The 19,377-nt window shown below is 39.2% G+C and overlaps 1 protein-coding gene across 1 annotated transcript in view; it reads right to left on the reverse strand.

Moving 5' to 3' along the window:
- The window catches only part of TNFSF4 (TNF superfamily member 4), a 113,503-nt gene that overhangs the window by 42,701 nt on the left and 51,425 nt on the right, over window positions 1-19,377 (reverse strand). The window lies entirely within an intron of this gene.

Below are 19,377 nucleotides of genomic sequence, written 5' to 3' on the forward strand. Positions count from 1 at the left end.
TCTTAAACACTGCATGTATCCTACAGTGTTTCAACCCTAGTCAGCCATCACTCCTTGAATTTAAATTCTATGGCTATCTAGTATTTTGGTTCTATCCTGTTTTGATTTGTCTAACCAATTAGACATTATTATTACTGTTGTTGTTTTATACAATGTTTTTATTTAACCACATATTAATCACATATTTGCTCACCATTTCTTTTTGCAACTCAGACTTCTCATTCATGCTCAAACCCCAGAGAGGACCGGCTTGTGGCTATAAATTCTTAGGAGACATTTTTTCCCTCCATTCAAACCATGGTCAAACCAGACAAGTTTCCTTATTGTCCCATTCCACACGGCAGATTCATTTGGAGTTTAACCTTAAACTGAGCTTTGTGTATGGGTCTCTTATGAGATCCCCCAAGTTAGGCCAATCTTAGGCTTTATCTCTTGCCTTCTAAGTCCTGTGTATACATCAAAATAAAACTTCAAGGTCACAAAGATTTGTCAGATAACCTCAAATGAAATCTGCTTTGATGTTCATTTGCCCTCCAGGTTCCCACTTTCACTTAGTTTTCAACCTCTGCGAATGTCTTCCTTCCTTTCTTGCTCAGAGATGTATTTTTTAAATATTCTTTATATTCCATTCATTTATTTCAGTTGTTTTCAACCAGAGGATAATTCAGGATACCTAACCCTCTTGCTGCTAGAGCTGGAAGTCTGCAATCCTAATTTTAAACAATCAACATTTTCCTAAATAAGGTCTCTGCCACAGTGTAATAGTAGTAATAATAATAGCTAATATTCACTAAGCATTACTATAAGCTGAGTACTGTTAAATGTGTTTTATTTTATTAAGTCATCTAATCCTCACAATACCACTAGAAGATCAAACCCAGATAATCTGACGCCAGAGCCCATGCTATTAACTACTACACATTCTGTGTCTGCAAGGCTTAGACGACAAAGGAGGGTTCAATTTCATACGTATAGGAAGAAAATATGCAAATCTTTCCTAATTAATGCAGCCAGTGAAAACTTCACAGACTTGCCAGGAATTGTTTTTCTAGGACTAGGAATGAGTCATACAAAACCTCTTGATAGGCTCTGTGTTTGAGATGGAGTCACAGGTATAACATAAAGCTAGGATTGTGATAAGGTTTCATCATATATGCCACATCTTCTATATGGAGTGACTGTGTAGGACCTGGCCTTGGGAAGCAAAGTGAGGCTATCTCTAAACTCAAGGAGAAAGGGGGTTTTGACCAATTATCAATGTCTTCCATGGACCAGGAGGCAGAAGTGCCATCTCTGGGCTACTCCTGAGCTAAGATGTGGATGAGGACAAAATCCAGTCCTTGGGTCAATCTTCCTGCCACCTACCCTGGCTAACTGAGTCAATCTTCCCTGGACTCCCAAGTTATGCTTTCTCTCTGTTTCCTTTTTAGCAGCAAGTGAAAACCTTACCCAGATAGATCTAAAGTCATTCTCTCTCCACAGTTCCTTTCTCTGGACTGTTTTATCTAACTCTATTAAATGCAGCTTTGCAGATAAACTGGCCCATGTCTTTAGAACTGAGAAGAAACCAGGAAGAAAAGAATAAAAAATGAGCACAGAAAATCGTGTTCTAAGTCTGTGTATGCATATCCGGGGCTGGGGGCGGGGGGAGGGGGGAGGACAGACAACTGTCCTGAGTTTTCTGAGCTTTCTAAATCCAGAAATACCAGAAGACATTTTCAGTGGCGATAAATGTAAGTTTCGGAGTCATTCTGCTGGAGTTTGAATCTCAGCTCTACAGAAAGCTATTTGACTTTGAGCAACTTACTATCTCTAAGCCAGCTTCATCATCTATAAAATAGGGATAATAGTTATACATATATCATAGCAATTCTCAAACTTTTTAAATCTCAGCACCTCTTTATACTCTTAAAAATTATTGAAAATTCTTAGGAGCTTTTATTTATGTGTCGTACATCTATTGATATTTACCACCACAAAAATTTAAACTGAAAATTTAAAAAATATTTATTTATTCATTTAAAAATTAACCCTATTACATGTTAATATAAACAACAAATTTTTATGAAAAAAACTCTATTTTCAAAAAAATTAGTGAGAAGAGCTTTACATTCTTATTATTTTTTAAATGTCTGGCTTAATGGAAAGTAAGTGGATTCACATATCTGCTGCACTCAATTTGTTGTGACACGCTGCTTTGGTCGATGTATATGAAGAAAATATAACCAACTACAAATGGGCAGTTAGAAAAAAGAGGAGTATCTTAATATTCTTTTCAGATAATTGTGGATATTGTCATTTGATTACACACCAAAACTCAAAAGTGATAGTTTATTAAAGGTTAGTTGTCATGTAGAATCAAAAATCATATCAATGAACATATTATACTGTTACATGAAGATCCATGGGAATATCTTACATCTTGAAAAGATCTTTTCCTATGCGTAAATTTGCAGCATTATTTATTCATGGGTCATTTTAAAATATTGGTTCACTAAGTTACACAGATTTTTCAAACACGGACCCACTGCCTTATGTTATGGCTAAATAAATAAATCACATTCATTAATATCACCACTAAATTCATCATAAAAGTCTTCCAAGTATTAGAAAGCTGTCAATCTCAAGGTAGCAGATGCAAGTTTTCCCAAAGTTAACTTTCACTTGAATGCCTGATTTTATCATTGGCAAAAAACACTGTCAGTGGTTCTTGAAACAACAGGTACACTTCTTCCACTTTTAAGAAAATGTCTGCCGAATACTCAAGCCTGAAAAATCAGAAAGACCAACTCTTTGTTAGTCTTTTCTTTTTTCAAGTAAAAATTGTGTTCCATGAAAAAAAAACAGCGAGTTTAGCTCCCAACTCTGTCACACAGGGCTTTCCCTTGAGACAAACATCATCAGTGTGCAACATAAGCACTTCATGCACACGTCCCATTTCACCACCTAGAATAATAAAAAGATTTACACTCAAAGAGTCAAAGTTTAATAAAATTAATTTTTGCTGCTTCATCAGGACATCTAAAGTAAAATTGGCTTTCTTTTTTTTACTGTTAGTACCTGAAGAATATAATGACTATTACAGTGTAGCACCAGTACCTTAATTTATGCGAAAGTGACAGCAATTATCTGTCATCAGTTCAAATGTCAACACAGTGACAAAGGCAAGAATGTCTTAGTATTGTCATGAAAATAGCTCTGACCTCACAGACCTCTTAAGGAACCTTGGGCTCACAGATCACACTTGAAAATTACTGCTGTAAGACCAGATATCAATAGACTTTTTCTGTAAATGGCCAGATAGCAAATATTTTCAACCTTGCAAGCCACACAGTCTCTGCCACAACTACTCAACTCTGCCATTGTAGTGCAAAAGTAAACATAGGCAATACATTAAAAAATGAACATGACTATGTTCCCATAAAACTTTATTTACAAAAACAGTGGACAGGAGTTGGCCCTAGGCCATAGTTTGTTAATCCATGGTATAAACCAAACGAGATAATAAATTAAAAATACTTTCCACAATTCCTGGAGTATAATTTATAGTAATTACTCAGCTAATGACAGCTATGATGACAAGTTTTCTTAACTCTCTCTCTCTCTCACACACACACACACACACACACACACACACATATCACAGCAAGATTGAGAAGCCTTAACAATACAATACTGCTTTCTGCTTCCTGTCCTTTATAATAAATTGACAGTTAACCTAACTGATTGCTGAAATGATAGATTCAAATTAGTTAAATAAATAAATAATAAGGAGACAATAACAGAAGTTTAGTAAAAAGGTATTACTTTAAGAACTTGAGGAGTTTGCAAATTTACTTCACAGCAAGGCACTATTTATTAGACAAGCATTGATCCAACTACCTGGAGCTCTGAGTCCTAGTTCCAGATCTGTCATTAACCAATTTGTAACCCTAGATTCCTCTAGGCCTCAGTCTCCCCATATTTAAAATGGAAGACATTGAGTTGGATAGTGTATCAATTTCCTATTGCTACAATAATGTTGTATAACAAACAACCACCAAACATCAGAGGTACATCACAATAAGCATCTATTTAGCTCAGGCATTTGTGTGTCAGCTGCAGGTCAGCTGACTGAGGCTTGAATTTGTTGGGTGGTTCTGTTCCACATGTCTCTCATTTTCTTTCTGGGACCAACAGAAGAGTCTGGGCATTATCTTCTGGTAATGACTGAGGTACAAGAAGCCAAAACAGAAACATGTAAGGCCTCTTAGGTCCCAAACTTGGAAGTGGCATACCATCACCTCAGCCTCATTTTACTGGCCAAAGCAAGTCACGTGGCCAAAACAAAGTCAAAGGGTGGGGAATACACCTCCACCTTTTCAAGGAGTACAACTTCACAGTCACATGGCAAAGAATGTAATTACACAGAAGAACCAAGGCCATTCATGTAACATACTACAATTTTTACCTGAGATCACTTCCATCTCTAATAAAAATTATAGCATATTTTAAATTAAAAGGCTTACCTATGTAGTTTTTCAAGAGATTGAGACTCTTTCTTATTTCTATAATTTCTTCAAGTTCACTTGGGCCAATGAAAGAAAAGAGAGAGGGGCAAGGAAAGGCAATGAGATAATTATGGAAACGGGAGGGAAGAGCGGCATGGGGGAAGGAGGGGATGTGAAGAAAGAGGAGGAAGGAGGGAGGGAAGAGAGGGAGGGAGAGAAGGAGACAGGTGTGAGAGAGAAGGGAAAACTAAAGGGATGAGGAAGGGATGTGAGGGGGAAATTAATAATTAAACTTGTTCTTGGAGAAACCCTATCAAAATGTAACCTCAGCCAGCAAAGTTATTAGAAGCCCATTAGAAAAAAAATAGCTCATTCTTAGGAACTAGGTTTGAAAAAGATATCTATTATGATTCTACCCAGAATAAGCTGCATGGAAAATGTGAGTGTCTAATATACATTTTATTTTTAATCTTTCTGTAAAGCTGATTTAGCATAAAGCATGTCTAATTAATTTAAACTTGTAAAGCTTTTATTATACAAGTCAAATTTCATAGAAAATTATCCATGTCTAAAAAATTGAAAATGAGATTTTTAAATTATACCTTTTTTATTATTGAGCTTATTTTCTACCACAGTTTCAGATCCTATTCATAGCTTTACCTCATTTTTTCACATTTACTGATTGGTATTGGCACTTTCAGACTATAAGTCTCTGATTTGATACTAAGTTAGATTTTAAAGCATTTCCAGCATTATGTTCTGTTAGTTTCATCTTGCACGTGTTCCCCTCATTTTTATATGTCTTCTTTATTTTTTTAAGTTAAAGTATAGTTGATTTACAATGTTGTGTATATGTCTTCTTTATTAACTGTTTTCCACAAAATAATTTTAGGCCTACAAACATTTTGAAGAGGTCACCTAATTTAGTAAGAGAGAAAATATGTTTCCAAATCTTTATTTTTATTAAGGGGCTATTATGACAAAGGTTAAGACATGTTTATAACTAAAGAGAAAGCTGGAATCAACCAAGAATCTGAAATTACAATGATTAACATTTTCCATCTGTAGAGTCTCTAAATTCTGAAACCAGTTTGAACCAATTCATGTTTGGAGGCAAGTGACGTGTAGGAGGCAAGAGCACAAACCAAGTCTCAAGCATCTACGTTCCAGTCCCAACTCTGCTACTAATTACCTGACAAATGACCTAACTTCCCTGTACCAGTCTTTTTTTTTTTTTTTTTTTTTTTGCGGTACGCGGGCCTCTCACTGTTGTGGCCTCTCCCATTGCAGAGCACAGGCTCCGGATGCACAGGCTCAGCGGCCATGGCTCATGGGCCCAGCCGCTTCGCGGCATGTGGGATCTTCCCGGACCGGGGCACGAACCCGTGTCCCCTGCATCGGCAGGCGGACTCTCAACCACTGCGCCACCAGGGAAGCCTTGTACCAGTCTTGCCTGAATCATAACAGGAGGAAATCCAAAAACCAAAGACCACTAAGTTTTCTCCCAGCAGCCATGTCTTGCAAATTATTCTTGTCAATTTTCATTGAGTTATTTTTCTTTCTGCTGACAGATGACCCACTGAAAGCACTGGGATTTTGGGGTTTTTTTTCCAATGATTTTGGTCCTTTATTATCATCAGATACCAGCTTAATTATCTCTCAGTGATACAGAGTCTCAAGCATCCATTATATAAACATTATAAAGGAAACATCTATCACTGGGGAAAGAAAAAACGGTCCTGAATGCATTTGATGTGACAGGCACTGTGCTAGGTGTGTTGAAGCATGTCATCTAACCTTTACTGCAATCCTTTGAGGAATATTTAATTTCCCTTGATTAAGAGAAAAAAGAATCTGAGGCTGAGGAAAGTTACTCAGCTGCTCAAAGTCACTAATTCACTCTTTTATTCATCCATTTAATAAGGATTTAGTGAGTGTGTGCTCCATGGCAGGTATCATTCTAGGGGAGGAATAGACAATAAAACAGTACTCAAAAAAATCAACAAGACAAATAATGTATCAAGTATTATAAGAACTAGGAAGAAACTTAAACAGGGTAGGAAGCTAGGGAGTGAACAGAGACATACATGATATGAAGGAGAGATCCAGGCAAAGATTTGGAGTGAAGAAAGAGCAAGTATAACAATGCTGAGATGGAAACATGGCCACTACGCAGTGGAGCTAGAACTTAAAATCAGGTCCATCTGACACGCAAAGTGTGTCTCTATCATGTCAGAAAACAAAGGTGCTGGGACTTCCTTGGAGGTCCAGTGGTTAAGACTCCAGGCTTCCAATGCAGCGACCGCAGGTTCGACCCCTGGTTGGGGAACTAAGATCCCACATGCCCCACAACCAAAAAAAAAAATTAAAAAAGCAAAAGCACTAAAAAACTCACACCCTGAAATGAGATCATTTAGAAAAACAAACAAAGGTGCATTTAATTGATTTCTGTGGAACAGGCTGTGAGGATAAAAATCTCAAAATATCTTAAGAAAAACAAACTCCATCTTTATCGAAAACAGCAATTTATAAAAAGGTGGCTTCAAGGGCTTCTGGTTAAAAGTGAGGAAAACTTTTCCAGAATGGGCTGGAGAGAAAGCCTGCAGAAGCATCTTCTGTTGAAAGGACTCTCAAAGTATAATTGATATAAGGTGTGGGTGTGTGAGAATGTGCTCCAGCCCTTGAGGCTTCGAGACTCATAATTTAGTGGCAAAATCCATCTTTTCCAGAAAACGTACTATTGAAAAGGATGCAGAATGAATACATCAGTAGGGATGAGGTGTTACAGAACGGAGCTATTAGAGGGTCTCTGTATTATTAATGTTTTTTAACTTCTACTTTCAGAATCAGAGAATCACATCATTCCAGGTTTAGAAATAACTTTTTCTTATGATATATTCCATTGAAATACAGCCACCATACATCAACCATACCACCACCCCTCCACAAAGGACCACTCAGCCTCACAACTTTATTCAAAATCAACCTGCTAAACTCTGATGCATATTACTGACTTAACAATGGCAAGTCTGTGAGCCTGCTAGCCAGCTCCCTGATGCAGATATGGAACACTGATCACCACCCTCCCTGTAAGTCACCCTTCCTGCATGTATACATCTGTCCCCATCCCATGCCCATCCCCACCAGGGCCTAGCCACAGAACTTTCTATGTTGATCCTTCTTCTGCAACCCTTTCACCCAATTTAGCTTGTTCTATAACGTTATCTGTCCTTTCTGAGAATGTATGATTTGTCTCATACCCACATTCTCTTTCCCAGACCATCCTCACAATCCCTTCTGCTCAAGAGCAACTTCTACCTCCCAGGAACTTGTATCTCATCCATTTCCCCAGATGAGGGAGGCTAGTAGATTTTGACATAGGAACTAGAATCTCATACAATCCTGAAAGAAGAGCCTGGATTAGGAGGAAAAGGGAGAATGAGATGGGTAACTTTAGACCTCCTCTAATATAGCACAGTCTACAGCCATGGGGCAAGAGGCACAGAGCAACCATCTGCTGCCTGTTGGCACTTTCAAGCCCCTTTGAAGGAAAAAGGATTTATATAAAATGCAGAATGGCTTGTTGGAACCTGTATTTTTCTGCTGAAGAGCCATTTATGCTCAGGTTAGAAACTAACTACAAGCCATGTAATCAATCATCTGACAAATATCCATCCCCCAGTCCCTATTTATTTTTGTGTCAACTTTGAGTATTCCTACCAAGACTTTCCCAGTCTCAGCTTCAGCAAACTCAATGGTCAGGACTTATCACTTTCCTAGAGAATCAATTCTATCTGTGGATTACTCTGTAAGAAATGCCTTCCTTGCAGTGCCTTCAAATCCAGCTTCTGGTCCTTAGTTCTTTCATACTACTAGATGGAGTGCCCAGAAGTTCCTAGCCACAAGTGCATTCTGAGGCTGTCTATGAAGCAACAGATACTTCCAAATAGAGGGCACACTGCAGGCTGTGGTGGTGAAACAGGGGGTAGAAGAGCTGGAAAGAAAGGCATTAAGAAATGTCTTTAAACGAAGAAAGTATCAATTGGTTTTTATGACCGTAACTAGATAACGTATAATCTAATTTTGTAACTATGGAGCATAAAACTGTTGCAGGTAGTGGAATTCAGAGCACCCACGTACTAACCCAAATTTTTCTGTTAACTAGCATATGACATGGGACAACACAAGTCACCTGTGAGGACCTCTTTTTTCACATCTGAAAATGCAGGGAGGGGTGTTGGAGGAGGAGAAGGGTACCAGATGATTTCTAAGGCCCCACGGGGGTACAGAACAAAATAATGGGCTTTGGCATCAATCAGCTGCAAACTCCAATTCTGTCACTCTGTGTGTGATACTGTGTGTCACTGAACACTTTTTAAGCTTCCCCGATCCTGTTACTTGTCCCTTAAGATGAGGACCATTATCGCTACCTCACTGGACTACAGTATAATTAAATGATGTCTCCAGTATCAATTTTTGGCATTCAAGAAATGCAACTTCCTCTTCCTTCCTCCTTTCAGTGATCCACTCCTGGCACCCAATATGTTTGATCTGCTCAGGAGCCAAGCCAGCCCTCACGTGTCCCAGAACACAAATCTGCTGACTCAAGGATCTAATCTTAACCTCAGTCGCCTGACAACATGGATCACTGAATTCATCTTTTCTCCATTTCACAGTTTCATGTAGAGATGACCCAAGGTTACAGACACCTCTGACAGAGTTTGAGATTTTTAAATTTGTTTGTTTGTTTGTTTTTGGTTTTTTGTTTGTTTTTGCGGTACGCGGGCCTCTCACTGTTGTGGCCTCTCCCGTTGCAGAGCACACGCTCTGGACGTGCAGGCTCAGCGGCCATGGCTCACGGGCCCAGCCGCTCCACAGCATGTGGGATCCTCCCGGACCGGGGCACGAACCCGTGTCCCCTGCATCGGCAGGCAGACTCTCAACCACTGCGCCACCAGGGAAGCCCAATTTTTGTCTTTTAAAGCCAATAAGAAAAGCAAAGGCTAGTAGAGATGAAAATGCTGTATACATGTTTTCAGTGACTTTGGAAGGTACAAGATTATACAATACTTGCCCCTACTTAAGACTTTTGTTTAATTAACTAATTAGTTAGCTTTATTTTGCCTCTGCTATGTGCCAAGCCGTGTGATACATTTATGAACAACAGGGTATGGTCTCTGCCATCTCTGAGCTTATAGGCTAGCAGACAAGATAGATTATTAAACAAAAATTTACAATAAAGTGTATGTTATAGAAGTTCAAGACACTTGTAGCATCACACCTTCCTTCATGCAGAAGAACAGAAAGTTTTCTAGAGAAAGGAATAATTAAGCTGATGTCAGAGGTATAAGTAGGAATTGAGGGGAGAGTGTTTCAGATGGGAACAGCATATAAACAAATGGCCCAGATGAGAGAGAATGCGTGGTCCCTTCAAGAAGCCAAAACACATTCATCATGATAGCAGTAGAAGTGGTCAGAGACAGACAGAAGAGGGAGGCAGAGGCCAGTCATAGAACATCCTGTAAGCCACAGTATGAGATTTAAAGCTTATGCTAATAGCAACGGAAAGCTGTTAGAGGGTGTTTAAGTAAGAATGTGACATAATAATTTAAGTTTTAGAAGGATCACTTTGATGACAATATGAATAAAAGATGAAAGAATTAGCGAATAAGAAGGAAAGAAAGCAAGAAGGGTAAATGCAGCGGGTTGGGAAAATAAATGATAATCTTTTAGGAATTAGAGTTGACAAGGCAATTAATTAGTTGGGGTGAGGGTAAGGAGGAAACCAGAGTGAAGTATGGGTTTCTGGCTTGGACGACTGTGTGTGTGACAGGGCCATTCTTCAAGGTGAGGAACACTAGAGGGGCCTGGCGCACGTTTGCAGGGAACGGAAGATAGTTACTTGTTTTGGACATATCGAAATTGAGATACATTTTGAAGCAGCAAGACTTGTGAGTGCTGAAAATTTGATCTAGATGACAAGAAAAAGGTGTTTGTTAGTATCTGAGGACCCTTCTCACATTATCAAAATGCAAGGTTGAGGAAGATATCCAAAGATAAAACTGCCCATTTAATTTCTCCAAAACGGCCTACCAATAGGGAGCTATCCTCTTGGTGTCTCTGGACGTACTACACGTCCTGTTCCTTGTGATGTCACCCTTGTAACAATGCCACATCCTGCACACCGAGGTGGGAGGACACAAGAAAAGGGCAAAGCTGGGTTTTATAGTCAGTGGGAGGACTTGGGCAGAGCACATGTGACTGCAGGGAAGTAGCCTGAGTCTACCTACTCATTTCACAATACATGCCCTCCCCCCAAGTCAAAGCTTGTGCACTTGAACACCATAGTTTCCTGCCCTAAGCAATAATACCAACACATAGTGCTAAATCTTTCTAAGCCTCAGTTAAATAGAGACAGTAATAGTACCTCACAGACTTTGTGAGGAGTAAGAAATAATGCATAATTAGCGCTAAACATAGTGCTTGACACACAGTAAGCACTCAATAAATATTGGGTGGTGGTGGCAGTGGTGGTGGTGGAGGTCATACTGATGATCAGAAGCGTAACAGATCTCGAAACTCCTAAATCATCAAACCTACTAATTTTCAAAGAATACAGTGCAGAGTATCCTTAATTCTGAACATTCAAAAATTGATAATCCATACATGGCAACTCCCTGTTCATCAATACAGTTCATAAGCTATTCCATATCTAACTATTCTATCTAGATGGCATCCGGTGGCTAACTTGAGATCTTTATTTTAATTTGCCTGATTGGTTTGTTTTATGAACACTTTAATTTTGATCATTTTAGCACATGAATAAAACTTGGATGAACTTAAATGTTTGATTTAGCTGATCATCTTGAAACAAACTTTCAACATTAGAGAGAATATGCCCATTTTTAAAAATTAATGGATTACACTGAAAGTTAATACGGAGATAGAGGTTAAAAAGATAGAAATTTTTTATATAAAACTTATTTATATAAAACTTCCAGTCATGGGTCTTATTCACTTCAGTATTTTCAGTTTCTCAACATAGATCTCAATAAATATTTTTTGAGAGATGGAAGGGAGAGAAGTAGAGTGAGATCTGAGGCGTTCAAGATCAAATCTGTGGAGAGACTAAACTCATTAGGGATCCCACCAGAAAGAATTATTTCATAACATAACTAGGAAGACTGAAATTATGCATAGATGATCTAACAAAGGTTTCCAAAGCGCGATCCCTACTCCAGAACATGCACATCACCAGGGAACTTTTTAGATATGCAAATTCTAACGCTCCACCTAAAACTCACTGAATCAGGATCTCTAGGAGTGGAGCTGAGCAATCTGTTTTAACAAGCTCTCCAGGTGATTCTGACGCACACTCAGGTTTGGAAATATTGAAGAGCAAGGCACAAAGTGGGTCCATGGACTTTAAAGGGTTTCTGAGTGTTTAAAATGGCAAATACTAGGCAGATGTGTAGATCTTAGTCAAATTCAAGCAGCTTTGCTCCCAGAATTCTACATTCACCTGGCATACTTCACACCATTTAAATTAACTGCAGATTCCATAGAAGCATCTGAGTTTCCACTTCTGGTTAACTGCCCAACAGAGAGACCTGAAGAGGAATTTTGTTATAGAATGAAGTGGGAAGAAACTGAATTACTCTAGGAACTCCTTGAGGACTGAGACAAATATTGTTACAAATTATTGGACCCCCATTGTCTGTGAGAATGCCTAGCAGATAGAAGGTACTCAAAATCTATTTGTTGAATGAATGGAGACATTCTGCATGTGGGAAGGGCTGACCCAGGTGGTCCCTCAAGATGGTATACATGGGAGGGTGATGATAAAGACCTAGGCTTGAGTCTTTCAGCCCTGGCAGCTGTACAACCTTGCACTAGTTGCTTAATCTCCCTAAGCTTTATTTTCCTTATATGTACAACAGAGATGGTAACTTTCTATCCCCTAGAGTTATTCTGAGAATTAAAAGAGAAAATACATGTTAAGGACATAGAAGAGGGCCTGGGAGATAGGACACTGTCAATTAATGTTGGTTCTTAGAGTTTTTTTAAATATGTTATTACAGCAGTACTACTTTGGATGAGTCAAGGCTTAGGAGTAAGGTCTCTATCTTATTCAATTTACATTATAAGGTTTTAAGCCTACCCCATATGGCAACATGTTTTCCCTGAAAAGAAACATAGGGACTTGTCCTTTATTGAAGTCCTTTCCAGAAGGCAGAGAAGTTACAATCAGAGAGTAAGGTAAATGCCCTATTACTGTGTGGCTCTTGAGTTTTAAGCAGGTTTAATTTGGCTAACAAGGTCAAATGTTTTTTGTTTATAGAAGAATCTCTGCCAAACTATAGATTCGCCCACTTTTGTGATATTTCCAGTCCTTAGTCCTCATGATAGAAAAGGAAAATAGAAAAGAAAGAAGGAAGGGTGGGGAGGGATGGAGAGAGGGAAGAAATAAAAATGTTCCTGAAATTCTATCTTAAAGGACAAGTTCAATTGTTAATAATTACGTTGGAGGAATGCTGATCTAAGATTTTAACAGCTTAATTATAGATCTCTTGATATATCTTCATACAGTCTTTATACAATACTAATCTGAGATTTGAAGTTCTGTTGAAGTTGTTGAAATTCAAAATTATTCATTGAAAATAAATATATGGAATTACTTAAGAAGTCCTTCCAGCATGGAACTTCCCATTTTTCTCTTCCTTTGGGTTAATTAAATGGCATTAAATGGTTAAATACACCCTGCACTCCTGCCCTGAGTCCAAGTTGGAGGAATGGTTATTTGCCTTGCCCAGGAGTATCCTGACATCTATACTTCTATCTACTGCAGGATGACTTGGTCTCCAACCAGGAAGCAGCTTTTCCCATCAGAGTGGGATATGTGCTCCATCACTGTGAGCAGACCAGTGCTGAACACAGAGAGAAAGCAGCAGATCAGGAACCAGAGGGATCAATGATCCAAGTAAGACCAAGAGATTCCCCCAGGCTGACAAGGTACTGCAGCAAGTATTTCATAGAACACTTTGGAGGTAGTAAACCTCCAATGAAATTTTCAATAGAAGTTCTACTTACAATGTGTTTTAGAAGTTGCAGATGAAATGATTATCAGCTTACCTGCAGCAGGATAATTTTCAGAACTTCCTTGGAATCTTCCATGCCTCCCTTCCACGGCCTTAACATGGCCTGGCCAACTATAAAAGGTTCCCAATCCCCTGTATTTCCTTGCAATGGGGAATACTTTCAGGTATTTTTCTCCTGCACCACTCACTCTGCTTTGTCAGTTCTTTTTTTTTTACCAACCTTCAACTTTGATCAACATCCTGCTACTCCCCTGCTCATTTGAACCTGATATTTCTGATCTCCCCTCACAGCCAAATCTTCCTGTGTTCAGCTACCAGGCACTTTTTTTTTTTTTTAAGTCCTACACCTGTCTACCAGTCATATCCATTCCAAACACAAGAGCTTAGCTCTGGGATCTCCACTTGTCCAAGAAGAAGGTCAAGAGCAAGGATTTTGAAACAAGAGTGAACGAACTCACTTAAAAAGAATGGAGTATAAAGGGCGTAAGAAGAAGGTCAGTAGAAGCCTGGAGAATAGGAATCGGTAGCAGACCAGTGACTGCTCTTTGCCATGGTGGCAAAGAGTTCTCCTAGGATACTTAGGAGTATGAGTATTCAAAAAATTAAAGTTGGAGAAGGGAAGGAATGAGGAAGATGTAGGCCTTGCAATTCTGCCTTGATAACACAAACATAAATTTAGGTAAAAAGTATCAGGTCCTTGCAATTGCCTCCCATCTGACTCTTGTCTAGTAAGAAAGAGAACTAAGCTATAGGTACAAGGGATGAAGCTAAGATGCATCATTTCTAGGCTCTGCCTAGTGTGGAGAACTTATGGTCAGACAGCACCATACAGTTGACCCTTGAACAATATGGGTTTGAACTGCACAGGTCCATTTACACACAGATTTTTTTTCTTCAGTAAATGTAGTTGGCCCTCCATATTCAGGTGTTTCAAATGTGCAGATTCAACCAACCTCCAATGTAAATTTCCATCAGCAGTTGACTGAATCCATGGATTCGAAACCAACAAATATGGAGGGCCTGCTCTACTATGCCATAAGGGACTTAAGCATCCAGAGGATTCTGATACATGAGGGGGCTCCTGGAACCAATCTCTGCAGATTCTGGGAGACCACTGTAAGATGCTGGTGAGACAGCTGGACAAACTCCTCTGGCATTATGGAGTTTTCCTGCTTAAGCTGAACCAAACATATAAATTAAAGTGAGCTGAGTTTTTCCTCCAAAGCTTCCAAGTTACTCTAAGTCTCTTTAGTCATGGCTAAACAATAGCTGTAAGAAGAAGGTGGGTACAGTAGCCAACAGGTCAATATGCAATCATCGGTCCTATCTCCCCAGCTCTTCTGAAAGGCATCGCAGAATGAGAGATACAGAACTAAGGACATGAAGCCTTTAGGTCTAGTACTGAGTTTAGGGTTATGGTTGGTTGACTTCTGCCTAAGACCTTAAACTCTTATGTTCTGTTGAAGAACCAAGTTCTAAATGGAGCAATTTTAAAGAATGGATGTAATGCAAAGGCAACCCCGAGACAAAGTATGGTTAATGCAGGAAAATCATTAACATTCAAATTCTTTACATAAGGCCTTATGCCTGAATATATCTTATGCCTGTTATATCTCATTAACAAGGTCTAAGGTCCTGGAGGAATAGGAATTATTGGATCAAGAATGATGGGGCAAACCTAAATGCCCTGCGTTTATTAAATGCTGTTCAGAAGCATCTTTTGAATAAGGTTGGCAAAATTAAAATATAAAGGAGATTAAAAAAGGAACTGCCTGCAAGAAAATGGAACCATAGAAAATGGAATCATAAAATATAAAAGAAGAAAAAAGCCTTGGGCTCAGAAGGAAGAAACGAGGTTTGAAGAGCACATCTTTGCCCCCCTGTACTGGTTCTCAAACTTGGCTGCACATTAGTCACCTAAGAATTTTTTTTTCAAATACTAATTCCTGGGTCCTGCCTCCAGAGATTCTGATTAATTGGTCTGAGGAGCAGCTTGGGAAAGGAGATAAGACAACTCTTTCTCTTTCTCAAGCAGCCTATGCAGTCACGTCTGACTGAAGCTGCTGATCAAGATCAGCTGGACCTCGACACCCACGTCCATACTAGGATGCTCCTAACAAGGGTCAAAAAGAACTGACATACAAGGACGGCATGCCTTCCTGCTTTTTTTTTTTGCCTATGTGCTTTATTTGTGCTTTCTTTTCAGTTTGTTAATTACTTTAATCTCCTCAAAGTCATGAACAGACTTTGGCATGATGATTGATGTCAGAACATTTAATTATATAAGAAAGCAAAGGTCAATTTATAATATAAAGCCTAATTTACAGGAATATTATTGCCAACCTCTAGAGGGAGCTCAAGGTTCCTTCTCCCCACCTCCTTTCCAATCCCCATGGAGAAACATTGCTTAGGTGTAAGTTTAGGATTTTACTGGCTATTTGTTATTGGATGGTACCACAAGGCCAAGTTAACTATTTTTATAATGTGGGTGTGGCCTATTTTGGATTACCTTCTTCTTTGGAAACTGAGGAGAAAGAGGGTAAGTGCACTTGGGTTTTTGTTTGGCAGACAGAAGTAGTGCATAATATGCTAATCAGGTGCATATTAGCAGAGCAAAAAGGAGTCCTTCAAGGGGTCCAATGAAATGTCTTGCTTTAGGCTTAAGAGCTAACCTAAGATTATCTTGCCTCATCTGGCTTCACCTTCATCATCTGTCAGCTTTTAACTCTCCCCTCACCTTCCCACTCTCCCCCACCCTAGGCCAAAGAAACTCACAATGAGGGGAGGGTTGGTGTAGGTCATGATTCAGATAGCATCCTAACAAAATATCATTTTAATAACATCATCATTTTTATTCAGGTGTTGTTAAAAGAGGGATAAAAGGAACTGGGAAGAGAGTCTAGTTCTTGCAATTCAGCCTTGCAAAGGTAAAGGGAATTAAGTCAAAAGCAACAAGGCTGAAACTTCTTAGTTTAAATAATAGAAAGATAACTTTGCCTGACTTTGTCTCAACTGTCCATCAACATATCTATGAAGACTGAAACAAGCACACAAACAGAAAAATACTAACATAAAATATGTAATAAAAGATTTACCAGATCCTGAGCAAAATTACCACAAACACTTGTCTTAGTCTGCTTGGGCTGCTATAACAAAATACAATAGGCTAAGTGGCTTAAACAATAAAAATTTGTTCTGGAGGCTGGGGAGTTCACAAGCAAGGTGCTGGCCAATTGGGTTCCTGGTGAGAGCCCTCTTTCTGGCTTGCATACAGCGCCCTTCACACTGTGTCCTCACATGACAGAGAGAGAGTGCTGTGTGTCTCTTCCTATTAAGGACACTGATTCCATCATGAGGGTCCCACCCTCATGACCCTATCTAAACCTAATTGTCTCCCAAAGGTCTTGTTTTGAAATACCATCATATTGGGGGTTGGGGCTTCAACACATAAATTTGAGGGGAGCACAATCCATAGCAACCATAGAAGAGAGAGGGTCAATTTGAGAAACTTTTATAGCCTGATCTAAATTCTAACCTTGGAAACAAGAGGAAATCTGTATAGAATGAAGACAGACTGAGGCTTCCACCCATCTCCTACTGCACTACACTTTTCCTTAGAAGCATGACTTGCAACAACCAAAAAACAGATACTTCCCTTATCTTTGGGGGAAGACCCCTTGTGGTGGATGGTCAGGCAATGCCTCCTGCTTTACTTTTAACACATACCTCTAAAGAACACTCAACTGTTTAAACACATCTCCTACTCTTGAATTCATAGCCATTCCAAGAAGAGTTCTGATATTGTTCAAATATAAAGAGACTCCAAAGACAATATTGGGTTACACGGAAGCTTTCGGTAGATGAGGCAAAGAGATTACAATCATCTTCTTGGATGCCTGTTCTTCTTTAGATCACTTCTCCACTTTTGAACTCATTGCCCATGTGGCTGGTGTGATTAGATGAGGCCAGACCTTCCTCTCCCCTGGGAGAAAACACCATCTATCCCTTCTACTTTAGACACTTGAGGATTTCTTCTCTGTCTCCCATGGGTATTAATCCAGTCTATGCTTTAAATAACAACTATGCACTGATGGCTCCACTTTAACTTCAGCATAACTAACTTCACAGAAGTCCAAATATTGTATGGTAAGGATTCTGATAATTAACCTAGTCCCTCTTGATTGGCACCCATTTTCAGCATAACTGTGGTTTTAGACACATATAGCATCTACATTGAGAGTAATATATTTAGATAGTACTTTATTAATATTTTTAACCAGAATTAATTAAGGGGTGGGGAGCATTGCAATGACTTCTGACGTCAACTACCTGGAGTTGGACCAAACTTCACAGGTGAAGGGCACAGTCCTCCACAAGACTGCTCTAATTTCAGATACCAGCTGTTAAGTGCAGAGGTCTCCAGGCCACCTTCACTTCTGACCAAGTGTCTACAAATTTGGGGATTCCCACTACCCCCTCAGGTTTGATAATTCACAAGAACAATTCACAAAACTCAGAACACTACTATATTTATGATTAAAGTATTATTATAGCAAAAGGATACAAATTGGAAACAGCCAAAGGGAGAGATGAACAGGGCAAGGTATGGGAAGGTTCTGTGAAATAAAATTCATATTTTATGGCAAGACAAGAAAAATTTAAACACAAAAAAATTTCTCTGCCCTTTGGCCTCTTCTCTATCCTCTACTGTGCATTGTGTATTCTGCATTAGACATTGACCAAACCTTGCCCATTGGCAGAAATACCTCCTTAACCCTAAAGAGTAACATTGTCCTAGCATCAACAAGACAACAACTTAAAAGATAACATTCCTTCTTGATCTTATACAGGCTACAATGACCCTTAGATCTGGATTATGTAAACTATCAATAATATGTCATTTAATGTGCAGCCCTCTGTCTCAAAAAAAACTTATATAACTGTCCCTTGACTTCTAACGGGCAATATAGCTCTCAGAGTTTTCTGAGATGCTGTTCCCAAGTTATAATCCTCAATTTGGCTCAAATAAAATTTCCCATTTCTTTCTCACATTTACTGATTTTTTGTCAACGTGCATGGTACAGTTGGCAGGATATCAAAGATATCCACCAGAAGGCACCTGGCATCTACCCGGCACTGGCAGTTGGTACCAGCATGGGCCCACTGAGCCCCACCAGTTTCTCAGTACTCCTCAGGTACTCATTGTTTGAGTGATGATCCTGAAAATGTTATTCAAGCTATTTTGCTTAAGATGTGGAGTCTTAAGGGGCACTGGTGCATTTCCTAGGCCAGGACCCTTAAGGGGTCTGGGCAAAGGCCCAGGGAAACATAGGGGGCTGGATTTTTGTTAAATTTGGCTTAAATCCAAAAAAATGAGTTGATACATGGTCTGAACAAAACTTTTGCTAGTGAAATGAGAGATTTAATTATTCAGCTCCAAAGAATAAGGGAGACCCACTACAACGACTAAGTAAATACAGTTCCTCCGGGCAGCACCACAGACAGGAATAACCTAGCGCTCTAGCCAGCCATGATGGTTTTAAACTGTCACAGGGAGAAACCAAGCCATGTAAAAGATGTTGAATTGACCCAAGTATAACTCCTTGAGGAACTTGACTCAGAAGCAGCACACATGTGATCCACCATGCTCTCCTCAGAAAATTGTTCAGATTATATCTCATATCTCGTATTTGAATTGAGCTACGAAATTAATACTGGGAAATTGTGCTTCAAAGGCCAAACAACTCCCATGCAAACAGCCACCTACAGGAATACCAGCTGGGTTTATG

The sequence above is a fragment of the Pseudorca crassidens genome, chromosome 2 (genome assembly GCF_039906515.1).
Source record: "Pseudorca crassidens isolate mPseCra1 chromosome 2, mPseCra1.hap1, whole genome shotgun sequence".
Taxonomy (NCBI): Eukaryota; Metazoa; Chordata; class Mammalia; order Artiodactyla; family Delphinidae; genus Pseudorca; species Pseudorca crassidens.